The following is a 14,261-nucleotide window of genomic DNA, read 5'->3' as shown; positions in this document are numbered from 1 at the left end:
AGCACGCTATTGGATAATGAAGAAACCCAGGCACAAAAAAAAAAGGAGAAAGAAAAGCAGCTCAGAAGTATTTATTGTTAGTGTTTTTAAAAGACCATAACAGAACTGACAAAGTAGTTAAAAAAAAAGGAAAGAAAAAAAAAACAGAAAAGTAGATGTGGACCTGATCTCTAGACTGCTACAAGAAAGATGTTTGAGATCACCCAGTATTACATTCAGAAAAAACAATCCTAAAGACTTCTCATCAAATCTGAAAAACAAGGGAAAAAGGAAAAAAAAAAGGGTCAGAGTTGACAATTAAGTGTAGAAGGTAAAATATCAGAAAATATTAAGAGAAGCATTCAGCTAGAGAGTTTAGTCATCTAAATATGGGTGTTAACTAAGTTAAGCTAGGTGTCTAAGCTCCCAAAGTCAGTGAAATGTATTCAGCTTTAAATTCGACATTTACAAGTCAGCAGCTGAAAAGGTCTCTGTAATTAGATTGTGTATGTTACTAGATTTGTTTTGGGAGAACTCTGAAATTAGATTGTCTGTATTACAAGATTTGTATTGGGAGAACAGACAAATAGGTGTATTTATTACTCAAATCACCTACATTTAGGAAATGCATTCCAGCTGAAATCCTTCAGAAAGAGTTTTGTAATATACTTTATGGTAGATAGGAGCTGGGAACAGCTATGGCCCAGTACATGGGTCCAATGAGACAGCGAAACAAGACATGCTAAAGCTGATCCTGCACTAAAAAAATCTTAAGTTAGTTTTATATACAAAAACATCAGGTATACAATACCTGAATGTTTGCACATGTGTATGTACACATTTTCATAATCATCTGAACCTCAGAAATGTGCCAATTTTTATCCTTCAAGTTGGGTCACCCATTATTAAGCAAAATAATTATAATTAAGCAAAAATTTTATACTTTTAAGAGATTCTGATAACCATGAGCCAAGAACAATTTAGGCTTACAAATGTAAATGCTTGTGTTCTTTGATGAACACTTTTAAGCTTTGATGCATCATTGTAAAAAGTTACAGCAGAAGATCTACCAGAAAATGATTTCATATGTTTGTGAGAAAATCCTCAGTTGGTTGAGTAGTAAAAGTAGTATTCATAAATATGTCCTAATGTTTTTTATCAGCAAAACAGAGTAATGCTCAGATGTTTTTCCATCTGGACTGTGAGGAGTTTTCACTTACGCACTGTAAAAGACAGGATAACTCAGTGCTTTAAAAATAATTGAAGTGAGATTTGTGTGTGCTTAGAAAAGTGTGAAAGCTTTTATTTTATTTCATGTGTCATATGTTTCTTAATTCCCCTTTTTCTTTGTTCCAGTTGTCATTTCTGCTACACACAAGAACTGTCCAACCTGGAAATTAGATGGAAAGTCTGACACTTCCAAATAAGAAACCATGTAGATGTTTTTCACTGAAGATTGAGACTTAGCCAGGAGTATTTGCACACAAAAAGCTTATTCAGTTTACACAGAACAAACTGGTAGCCATGGAGAGGCATGTCTTCTTAGAATAATTTCTTTCAAATTTTCTATTATTTTAGTGTAAAATTTTGGAGATAGGCGGTAGCTCCCTGAGGACATCATACGTTTGTGACTATAGATATAAACATAGTTTTGAACAACTGACTTCTCTCTCATTGTCCTCAAAAACTCTTTATCCCAACGCATAGAGTACAAGACAAAGCCAAAGGCTGCCTTTTGGGTCTTTTAGCTTACAGTTATCTTACCCTGTTAATTTTCTCCCACCCCACCTCTGTGTCCCTCCACACAGCTTACCCCTTCAAGCTACCTCTGAGGTGCCCTGAGAGTTTTTCCAACTGGTACAGCTACAACCAATAGGTCTAAGTGTAACAACACAAAGGAGATCACTGTCTACCTCCATACCTAGTCTAAACGACTCTTACCTAGAAAAGCCCCTTCAGAAGCAGCTTCATATCACATCCCTACACCCACCCTTTCCAGCAATGCATCCCTAATACAGATCTCAACAGCTTAAGCATCCCTTACACCCTTCTTCACAACAGACATTCCCATCCCAAAGGAAGCTTCCCACACCCACATGGTAGATCTTTTTTAAGTTTAACAAAAGTGTTTGAATACCAGCACCTGTGTGCATTTCTTTTTTTGGCATCAGAGTCCTGCTTGCTTCCCTTCTGAGTTTTTGAAATGACTCATCCGTTTTATCACACAGAGGGATTTCTATCAGTTATCAGGAGGGGACACACCACACCCCCATAAGCCTCCACTGCAAAGAACAGCAACCAAATACCTATCACAATGATCCAGCTAGGACTTACTTCCACTTTACTTAAGTTATGGGATCAGCAATGCCTGCTGCTATCCACAGTCATACTAGCAACTCTGCTAAAATGAGAGGTAGTAAGCTGTCATTTGGAAGCATTTCACCAGCATTCCAAAGAAGGCTGGGGACTGGGGTTTGTCAAGAGGCACTGTCCAGCAGCTACACTGAGTTTTCCATGCAGGTTCTTAAGTCACCATCCCCAACATTACCAGCAGCAAGGTCTCTCCTCCTTCCAGAACAAGACTACCACTCATTTTTGGTCCATGCCCTTCCATGCACCTGCTGTTGCTGAATGAGCACTCTTTGTTTATAGATGCTTGAATTTTGCCTGTATGCCTTCTTTCCCTGATGAACTTGCCCAGACTGTGGCACAGAGGGAACTCTCAGTGGGTTTCATCCAGAGCGATTTGGAGGGATTCTAGGTGGTGCCTCTGAGGAAGAGGCAGCCTGTGTGTCAGATCTCTGTGGTCAGCCTGTGCCTGTCCCCTCACAAACATGAAAATATATAGAGGCTGAGTAACATGCATCATCCACAATAAGGCAGTTCATTCTATATGCAAATATTTATTTTTGGTTTTCAGTCTTCTAATGGTGAAAAAAAAGACCCCAAGATTAAATCTGGTGGGTGTTTGGAAGGTGTGAGAGAGAGGAGACTACCCTTTGAGCCAGGCAGGAGCACAGGTGATTTGTGCCTTACAGCTCTATGTACCATGCCAGCATTATCTTCAAATAGGGCAACACGTGGTCTTTCCTGATTAATGACAGAGTCCAAACCCAGGAATATCACAGAGGTGCATGCTCTTTAGTGGAGCTGGAACGGCTTCCCACAGGGACTGAGTGTGCTAATCCTCATGATGTTTTCTGTGCTGTCATGAAGACAATCTCACCAGCAGTCCCAATGACCTTTGACTTGCCCTGAAAGTAGAGTCAGTGGTTGCTACAGAAATTGAGAACTGATGCAGACAAAGAGTTCATCATAAATATCAGGTACTGAGGCACTATGTCAGTAGCTGACAATTTTCCATTGCAAAAATGCACACAGGTGGGTGCGTTCACACTGTGGAAGCTGGTATTTTGCGAGGCAAAAAGGGTGCTGCCTGTCTTGGGATGTATATGCCAGAGCTTCAGCAATGTATGCTCTGCTAGTGCGGCTGACAGTGTTGTGCATTAGCTGCTCTGAGGATTTGTGAAGCTATTGATGAGGCCTCCCTTAGAATTATAACAGTCCTCTGCAGTGTATGACGTGTACCCTGACTCTGGGAATGGACATCCTGCCTCTGGTACCATTCACACTTTCTGAACATACACACGCACACGGACAGAGTGCTCTGGCCATTGTGGATGCTCATCAGGATCAATCAGCTGGACTGCACCTCATAGTCCTTCACAAGAAATTTATTTATTGGTGGATTTGACATGACAACTATCCACATGAGATTACCATGGCCAGCTTCCAGGAACTGATGAATGCTTATTCTTGAGCTGTTGTAGAGGCCTGGAATTGGGAGCCTGGCTAAAATAATTGCCTGTCAAAAATGAGTCACTTACAGAAGCACAGCATCAGCCACATGTTTGGAGGGAACAGGATTCACCAGAGCCCTGCCTGATTTGAAAGCAGTCAACACAGCTTCTTTAAGGTGCAAGAAGGGGGTAAACAAGTACGTAGGTGAAGGTGATCTAGTTGATACACCTGGACTTCCAAGAGATTTCTTAAAAACTCGTTCATCAAAGACAAAAAAATTAAGAATGCATAGGAATTTGAACTGCAAAAAAACCTCAAAACAAAAGGTAGGACTAATGGTCATTTCTCAGTGCAATCAATAGTCAAATTCTGCATGTGTTTGTGCTGGAACTTGTTCTGTTTAAGATACTCAAAATTTTATCATCTTGAGAAGAGGATGAACAGGGACGTAACAAAATTTGAAGATGATACACAGTTATCCAAGGCACAAAGAACAAGAGCTAACCATGAAGAATTTTTTTTACCTTAAAGGGCAAGTGACTGAACAATAAATTGGTAGACGAAATTCAGTGTTGATAAATGTAAAGTGAGGCACATGGGGAAAACTAATCTTAGCTTCACACAAAAAAATTATGAGCTCTGTACTGACCATTACCACTTGAGATCAAGACCTTCATGTTATGATATATAGGTCCATAAAAAACATCATGTTAGTGTTCTATAGCAGTCAAAAGAGCAAAACAAATGTTAGGAATTATCAGGAGGAGAATAGAGAACAAAACAGAAAATATCATGCTGCAGTATAAATCCATGTTTTGCCCATGCCTTGAATACTGTGTTCAGTTGTGATCTCCTCATCTGCAAAAGGACATAAGAGGTTCATAGAAGGCCAACAAGCATAAACAAAAGGAGGAAAACCTTCAATAAGAGGAATAACTGAGTTGGCTGGGACTCTTCACTCTGGAAAAAAAGCATCTTAGAAGCATATAGTAAAGGTCCACAAAATCCTTAGCAACATAAAGAAGGTAGGTAGGGACCAATTGCTTACTGCCCTTTCCAATACAAGAACTAAGGACAAACAACCAAGAGCTGGGTTCAAGACCAGCAAAAGGAAATGGTTCTTCATGCAAGTGGGTAGTAGACATGTGGAACTCCTTGATATTGTGAATGGAAAAAAAAAAACCTTGCATGGATTTAGAAAGAAATCAGACAAGCATTGCATAGGCAGGCAAACATCACACAAAACTTACACAACACCATGACAGACTACAAAGACCTCAGAAAATAACCTTCAGTGCTCTGTGCGGTCGCAGCTAGAAGAGTACTAAGGAAGTACCCTGTGCATGGTATGAACAATATTTGTTCATACATCTTTGTTCTTATTCTCTGCCCTGAGCTCTCACAGAAAACCACCTGTGGCTGCCTTTCCATCCTTAAATGAGTGGCCTGTTGTTGATTATCCTGTGCAATGGGAGAGGAGAAAGTGGTACTAATGATGCATGCCCAGCACAAGAGCCTGAGTCTGCATTTAACATCATCCAGGGTACTGTGGTTCCTGAGCTCATCAGATGCTTACCACTGCAGCATGAGCAGTTGCATCTCTACTTTTTGGCCTTTTCTGAAAACAGTTTAATTTTCAAATCCATCTTTGCTGGATATACAAGTGTATGTTTGAATATTGGTTCCATATTAAGTCAAATGTAGCACCAATAAAAAGTCAACCTTTGCTCATACCAGTGCTGGGAGATAAGGCAGCTATTGCTTACTCTAAACAAAAGGGAAGACTGAAGTGCTTCAGGAATGCAACTGCAGTAACACTTTGTTTTCATGCAGTCACTATATTTTTTTCTAGACTGCTTGTTCTGCTCTTTCTTTTAAGCCCTTTGCTAGTGGATAGATCCCTACTGACATACAAACGAGGAATGAACCTCCTTCTGTGATGTTTATGTTCTCTTGATTGTTTTGGACACTTCACCTCAGCTTTCTGTATGCTAGATTTAATTGGTATTGGACTAGAGTCAGAAAGGGATAGGCTCAGTGTAGCAGATGGCAGCCCTGGACACATGTCTGCTAGGATTGGACATCATCTTGTATCCCCAGTGAAACTCTTCTTAGTAAAGATAAGATATATCTCTTCTCATTTTTAATGCATTAAATCTTGGCACTAAGCCCAGAGAAAGTTTGGGAGTTTGGGGTATCATCTATATCTATTATCACTCCAAGTATAATAAAAGAACATCTGAGGAGTAGCACAGCACAGGGGTGATTCATTTTTAACTTAAAGCATAATGATCTAGCACCTTTCCCTGCTCCAGCAAGCAGAATAAATATATGTGGGAAATCTTGTTTAAGAAGCTTCTAAAGATCATGTTAATTCATTCTCTCTTTTTGTGTCTGTGTGTCTTGAATAATATTACTTCCTTGCCAACCATTTTGGATAAACAGCAACGTTGGATCTAGAAACATAACCAGAGTATGAGCTTTTTAAAGGACTCCAAGCACCAGACAAATATAGGAGCCACTCTGCTTTACCTCAGTGATTTCAGGTACCTCAAAGATTTCTAGAGTCTGACTACAGATTAAAATGGGACCACATCCTCAACCAGCACAGCTCACTTGGCTTCAATGTGCAAATTCAGATCTATCTAATAGATACATCGAGTGATCTTAGTCCAGAAACTGTCCCATGCAGGTTTTGGTCTCTTATAACTAGCAGGCTAGATAGGAGAAAAAAAAACACCAATGAACAAGCACATTGTACATAATACCCCAGTATTGCCCATCTACTCTGCAATAACCATTGTCCCCACCAAACAGTGGAGCAGATCCAGCCCTATTTCTCAGCCACAAAAACTCAGTGTCCTGAGTTGGGGGCCTTGCATAAGGGGCTGGCATAATTCTTTGCAGTATATGTGCAGCGGTCCATGTATCAGCCTCCAGCTGACATATGTTTACCGAGGTTCTTTAGACTTAGCAAGCTTTGCCTGGAGATTTTGGACCTTTTATTTTCAGATTTTACCCAGCAGATTTACCACCACCGAGAATCAGTTTTTACCTCCCAAATTCCTGTTCAGCGGAAACCAGTGTCTAAAGGAGTAGTTATTGCTTTACCAATGTTTAGTTGTTTACATCAGAAGTACCATTTTCTTCTCACCCCATTTCAGCTGCACTTTGGGTACAGTTAATGCCTCAGAAAAGGTGCCAAAAGGGAGTCCTTTCTCTGCCTGAACAAAAATTGCCGCTTTTAGCTTCTGTTTTATTTCTGTTTTGTCTGTATTTCAGAAGGCCGGCACTTTAAACAGCAATTTGGAATCAGTGTTTCCTGCTGTATTTCTCTTTCAGGCAGTGCTGATGTATGTACATTTTGAAAGGACAATCCTCTTTTGTCTCTCAGGCTGAACATTAAACACTGCCAGAGCAGCAGAGCAGAGGGCTACTGGGAGGTGAGCAGAGGCTGCCAGCCAGGCAATCTGGAGAAAGCATGATGAAATCCGCTTCTCAGCTATGCTGCCTGTCTACTAACAACTAGAAAAATACTTCCTTCATAGAAGCTGCTTGTGGTATTCAGTCGTATATCATGTATGCCCTTCTGGAAAGTAATGGCCAAATAACACAATATTAAAGAGCCTTTTAAAATGATAATGGCGCGTCTCAGTCACTAAAAAATATTGCCCTTTTCTATTCTGAACCTCTTTACTATTCAGTACAAATGCTTGACCACTGACCCATATTTTACCTGTCTGTCATGTATTTCCTCTTTTTTTCCCCTCTATCTATATATACTGATATAACATATAAATACAGGAAAACAGACACATACATACTTAAAAACACAAATAAAGTCTTGTAGAGAGCACAGTGTATTTTGTTACAGTATGTTTTGGAAAGAGGTTTTGAAGTTCTATAGATACGCAAGTCAATGCCAATACCAGATACACAAAATAAAGACAAAGATGCAGCAACCAGAAAATGGGGTCCCAGCTCAGCCTGCCTGGTTTCAGCACAGATCCCCCTCCCCAGTGCAAGCCTGGGTTCCTTGCCTCATGAATGACCAGATGGTGGGCCTTGATTTTACTTGATTTCCACTGCATTAGTACTGATCTGTGCTTCAACCTCTCCCATTCTCAAAAGCAGCATTTCTCACTGCTTTGCTCCTTCCTCCTCAAAGGGTTTATGGACATTATAGACACTGGAAGGACTCTGTTCCCTCTCCACCCCCCATAGACCTCTCACCTCCTTCCTTGTTGGTCTCAATGGGGTAAAGTCCTTCTCATATCCACAGTCAGCCGTTTCTCTGTCAACAGTAGGCTTCTCCATGGATGCACGTGCCCTGCCTGCTGCATGTTGAATGGATTCAGGCAAGGTCTTTGAGTGGGAGTTGGTGAATCTGAGGATGCTGCAGCTGCTGTTTGAAGCATCAGCTGGTAACTGTTTTCTCTCTGCAGGCACCAACCTCTGCTGTCAGCCTTGTTCCCCCTGATGACTAGGGATCCAGTGCTGCATACACTTGGTATCAGGAGCTTTATGCACCAGCTGCTCTGGGGAGATAGGAAGCAGGGTGTGAGCAATGTGAAGTGTTTTCTTGTACATGTAAAGCCCAGAGAGCCTACATAAGAGTTTAACACTGACTATTATTGCCTTTCTTGCGACTGTAGCCTGGCTTTTGAGATATCCTTTGAGGTAGGTATTACACAAGAAGAGGTTTCACAGCATCTAATTTCAGGCATCTGATTCACTCTCCAGCCCTGCGTCCTCTCCTTCCTCTTTACTGAGCACGGGCAACAGCAGAGCACCCAAGGCTGGGAGCCGACATCGCGTGCAGCCGTACCCAGGGCAACCCCAAGTGTGAACAGTCTCACACTCGGCATTTCCTAGACATTCACCCTCGTCAGGCTTTGCTGCAAATAAGTGCTATATTTGTTTAAATGTGGGGAACTCAAACAATGCCTGAACAACCTGCCTCTGGGCCCCTGAATAAACTGCAGCCTGTAAGAGGCGGGTCCCCACATTACCCCACAGGCCCGAGGCCAGTTCCTGCCTGCAATGAGCTCTCTCTTTACCTTTGCGATAGAGTGACGTCTCTACGGTCAGGCCTCCTTAAATATGTTTTCCCAGGCACATTTCAGCTATTGGCAGGTACGCTGCCAAGATCTGCCATGCAATAGCAAAGGCTCTCAGGGCCCTGGGTGCAACATTCCCTTTCCTTGGGGTATGGCATGTGGGCTCAGCCTGGGAATTGCTCAGCTCCAGGCTGCCCCCCCGGGGGAGAGCTCCTGTGAGGAGATGGAGAGGCGCTGGAGAGGGGTGACCCTGGCTTTCCTGTGAGGCCCTGCCACAAGCCCTGGCCTGAGCTACCCCTGCCCTTCACGGCTCTGCCTGTGCCAGGCCCCAGCCCCGTCTCCTGACTCGCATCCCAGCCCGGCCTCAGCCAGGTCCCTTCCCCAGGGAGGTGCCCGATGCCCGGGGCTGTGGCTGCCCCAGCGCCCCCCGGCTGCCCTGCTCCTGTCTGGGGCGGTGGGATGGGCCATGGCTGCCAGGCCCTGCCCTGACAGACCCTGTGGGGAGCCCCTGTAGCCCCCCAGGAGCTGTGACAGACAATGTCCCCAACCAGGGAAGAGTCTGGGTATGTGATTGCGCTCCACACCGATGTATGTCCCCCTGTGCACCTCCAAGAAAGGCATAGCCCTCAGACCAAACACCTGCAGCCCACATTTGGGCTGCGGCGGTTCAAGCCCGTGACAAAGAGCAGAATTAAGGGCATGGCGCAGAAGCCAAGGGGGCTCCTGAGTGTGACGACCCCTGAGCAGAGGCCTGGCGGGCATGGCGGGTATGGCACATGGGCAACCAGCAAAGCGGCTGCAGCCTTTGCGTTTCCCAGGCATGCTTTTGTCCTTTCTGTTTGCTGCTCTGGCTTGATTTATCATATTTGTAATGTAAACAGCAAGTACATTCAGATCAGGGCCATGTTGTGCTGTGTCTTCTCTCAGAACTGCAGCAAGGATTTATTTTTTTTTAAATCAAGTAGTTGTCAATACTTACCTGAATGTTCAAGCAGACCCAAAAGAGAGAAAGAAAGCCCTGCCATTTTTTTTCACTAAGAATAAATAGGGGACAGACTAAGATTTCTGAAGAGTTGATGAAAAAAAAACACCAATCCTGTGTCTGTTCACACCTCCTGATTAGAAAAAGACAGGGTTTACCAGCAGATGTCTTTGCTTTTCTCAATTAACGCATATTATATGTCAAAAGGGCAGACTACTGAGCCCAAAGTACAAATTTTAATACAAAGTACAGTTAAACACAGCACACACACAGCCAAAATCCAAAAAGACAGAGTCTACACGGTCTTCAGGTGCCAAGTATGGAGACTTGAAATGGTAAGCATATCCTTATACCTGAGCATGTATTAAGTTCAGAAGAGCAAGGAAATGACACTGCACTTACTCCATTTTCTTATGTCCAACTTTCACACAATCTAATGATCATATGAGGCAACCACAATGGTTTATTATTACTTGCTGAAAGGGAAGAACAATTGGATTTGCATGACTATATAAACTGTTGCCAAATAGATTCTATGCAATCTGTATTATATACGTGTAATTATACACGCACGCCTTAGTGGCATCAGGTAGTAATTAAGAAAGAGGAGATCAGCCTTCTTATGCAACTGAATTAAAGGATCCTCAGGAATATGTTTTTTCTCAACACTTTTCAGTTTCATTTATCTTAGATTCTCTCCACACCAGGTTGGGCAAACAGTGCATTGACTTAGCCATTCCTTCTACATCCTTCATTTCTGTAGCTAAAATATAGATGTTTCCCAGTACTTCAGTTGGTTCTTACCAGCAGCATAAATAAAGCACAAATACTTATTTGATTCCCCTTCTCTAAAGTTTCTTGAACCTTCACCTCTTCAGGGTGGCCACATGTTCAGAACTGATCCCTCAGCCAGAAGCACCCTTCTTTCTCTCCTGCTCAAACACTTTTAATGTTAATTCTCAGCAGACTTCACACATTTTGTTCTTGAAGGAGCTGTACTTTGCACAGTTCTCTTTTGCTTCCAGCTTCTACCAAATGATGCTATTATAAAACCCCTTGCTTTTTTATTTCATTTAGACTGACTATCAAACATTCGAAAGTAAGGGTAAAACACAGAACACCCTCTCAGAAAACAAATACTGGTAAAGAAGAGCTGTATAAAGATTCATTTTTCCCAGGGGATGAGGCAGAGAAAACAGTCTTTCTGTTTCTCTTCATTTGGAGCAGTATTTTAGATTTCTGTGTTACAGAGCCATATAAAAACCTAAGTCTGCAGTGTCTCAGCTCCAAGCAGCTCATTAAAAATCTTTCTCTCAAGTAGTTTATGACAAATAAAGGTGCCAAACTATTTCTAATCCAAATGCTTTTGAACTCAACAAAACCATACACTGGCATAAAACCAGGAGGAGCTAATCCTACATATACTAGACCTTTGGCTCCTCAGCCACCTTTCTTGACGAAATGTGTGCCTTAATGGTTCACTATACACACAGGATCTCATTAAACATATTCTTCTAGGTCTCTTAAATAAAACTAAGGACTGTTAAAGAAAGAAGCTGGAGATGTCATATTACCTTAGTCTGCCATCCCAGACACACTTATTCACTTCCCTAAAGCTTCCAAAATGACTTGTCTCTCTGATATTATTGTATGTTTTTTTCAACAAGGTATTTTTAAATACTTAAATAGTACTTGTTTTTACTACCCAAAGCAAATGACTTTGGCTATAAGCTCTACCTCTAAGTTCCTAATACATTGACATCAGATAATATTTAATTGTCTTCTAGATACTGTTCTTGATGAAACAGTGCACTATCAAATCAAGTCCAGGCTACAGCGAGTCTAGCCAATGATCCACCTCTACTTAACTGAAACTATTTGTTGGTCATATTGAATCCCATTCCACATGCTCAGTCAAAAAAAAAAAAAAAAACAAAGAAAGAAATATTGAGGGTTCCCCAATGCACTGACAGACAAGTTTTGAAACTAGATTTTGTCCCTCTTTCTGCAGACAACTAAGGTGTAGAAAATATTGGAAAAAAATACTACTTTCTTGCAGAAGAATTAAGCTGGATGGATAACCAGACCTCTCAAAATACATGCATTGGTGGATTTTAGTGTTTGTAGTGGAACTACAATTTCTAAAGAACAGCAAGTGTATGGCAATTCCTAGGGTCTGCTATTCTGCACACAATGCCCAGGTAATGTGAGCCTACCCATAACAAAAAAGGATGTAACTATTCCAGCAGGGCTTTCACCAGTGCAAAGCACAGTGAGCCTGTGCTCCCAAAGCATAGTATTCCCTGATTCTCTACTTACAAAAAGACATGAATAAAAATCCTTTGGAATGAAAGCTTAAAATTCCCTGTGGTAGAATTGGCTTTTTATAATTTTGTAATTGTTGGAAAAAAGAAAAAAAGAAAGAAAAAAAAAAAGAGAATCCATGTTTAAACAACTCAGGGAACAGACATTAATTTCTAGCTGTTTTCTAGTCTACCAGAAGATTTGTTTCCTGTGTTCATTTGCACATAACCTTAAGAAATACTAATACTGCTCACCACTGCAGACCTTTCCATCTCAGGAGCTTGGAAGATCTTTTCAAACATGAATGTGCTGCACATCATACAAGCCCTGTGCTTCTGAGAAGTCTAGGTATCCCTCAGCATGTAGGCATCAAGCAAACAGTGTGACATCCTCAAGACAACACAATGAGCTTAGAGAGACCTATGCCTCAGTCACTAACTAATTTTTCTTCTATTCTCAAGTATCTTAAGGATTAATCTTGACAAGTCTGGGTAACAGTAATAGTTCAAATATTATGCTTTTATTAAAAAAAATTTAATAAAGAAAAAGTGGCCATTTTTTAAGGTATCCAAAATTAAATAATCACTTTTCATGTTCTTCCCTTGCCCTTTTCAGAAGCAAAATAGCAAAATGAATAAAAAAGGAAGAAAGAGAAAAGGGGAGTTTGCAATGCATAATCATAAAAATAAAAGTCAAAGAAATCATACATTTTTCACCACAGCTTTTAAAGCATGTAATGAATGTTACATTGATTTTTTAGTTATTTAATAAGAATTTTTGGCCAGTATTTGACCAACTCATTTGCTCAACTCAAGGGCACTATCAATAGTACATGATTCTAATCCTGTGCCAGGTTTACATGTCTTTCCAGAATCAGACCCTTAGACATCAAACAAAGCTGAAAGATTTATGATTTTTAAGCTGATATTTAAAGCCTTTATTGCATGTTGCACTTATAGTGGAAAGGTTAAACTGACCATGTTTTCTGAAAGTCTCTGCAATTTTCCTTGTTTTTACAAAAAGTAAATATTTGAGGTTAGTGAAAATCACAACAGCTTGGGAATGGAGGAAGATAAAAATCAAAAGGTGAAAGTCTTGTTGCCATGATACATTTTTAAAAGGCTTTCTCATACTCACATGATGGGACAAATGCAGGATAGGCAGAAGCCAAAGAGGGAGAACTTCTTAGCAGGTGTTTTGAGGACAGCTGGGAAATATTGTCCGAATAATTCTGGTGAAACTATTTGTCTTCCAGACTCACAAAGAAAACAAATGAAAAAGAGGAGTAGTTTCACAATTCTGTTTTATTCTTCTCTCAAAAGAGAGAATACCAAGACTGCGATTTTATCTATTTTGATTCACACCATGTCTATCACTGAGGTAGCTGGACCCTGCAGAACAACAACAAAATAAAGAGTAAAGAAACACACTTGTTGAAGAGGCAGATGAAAAGACAAAAACTTGTTTGTTTCATTTATTTATTTAGAGCTATAAAAACTTCCAGAAGCACCACTCTGCTCTGAATCCCATCTCATGAATTAAAATACCCAGTAATATGCAATATAGAAAGGACAGCTCATCACAATTCAGTACATAAATATTCAACAGTTATCACGAGGAAAAATAAGCTGAAGGCTGTTCATCTCTCAACCCAGTCTTCCCTAAAAGCCTGGAGAAAAGGCAAATTTTGAAGGTTAAAAAGACAGACTAAAAAAAAAATCTCGGTATTTATCTCACAATAATCTCACAATATATTTCCCAGTTTGGCTTGGATTACAAGGTGTCATAATTATGTTTCTATCTCAATGTAATTATAGCTGTTTCCATTCATTGCCTATACCTATATCCCAAACTTTGGGAAATCCTGCTAAATAACAGAAAAAATAATACCCAGTTCACTGCTGCTCAGTATTACCAGTGTAGGCACTTTCTGGACAGTGTTACCACCTTCGGGTGGAGGTGAACACTGATCATGCTTCCCTTCATTGCTCAGAGCAGTTGTGGCCTGGCTGTCCCACTGAGCAAGAGAAAGATTGAGAGAGCAAACACAGTAGTCATCAGCATGGCTGCTAATTTTTGCTTTTGCTCTTATAGTCCTTGGCTTGAGATCACAGTTAGTTGGCTTCTCACTCCAC

This window comes from Charadrius vociferus, unplaced genomic scaffold (genome assembly GCF_000708025.1).
Source record: "Charadrius vociferus isolate BGI_N301 unplaced genomic scaffold, ASM70802v2 scaffold202, whole genome shotgun sequence".
NCBI lineage: Eukaryota > Metazoa > Chordata > Aves > Charadriiformes > Charadriidae > Charadrius > Charadrius vociferus.
Note: the sequence above shows the minus strand (reverse complement) of the source record.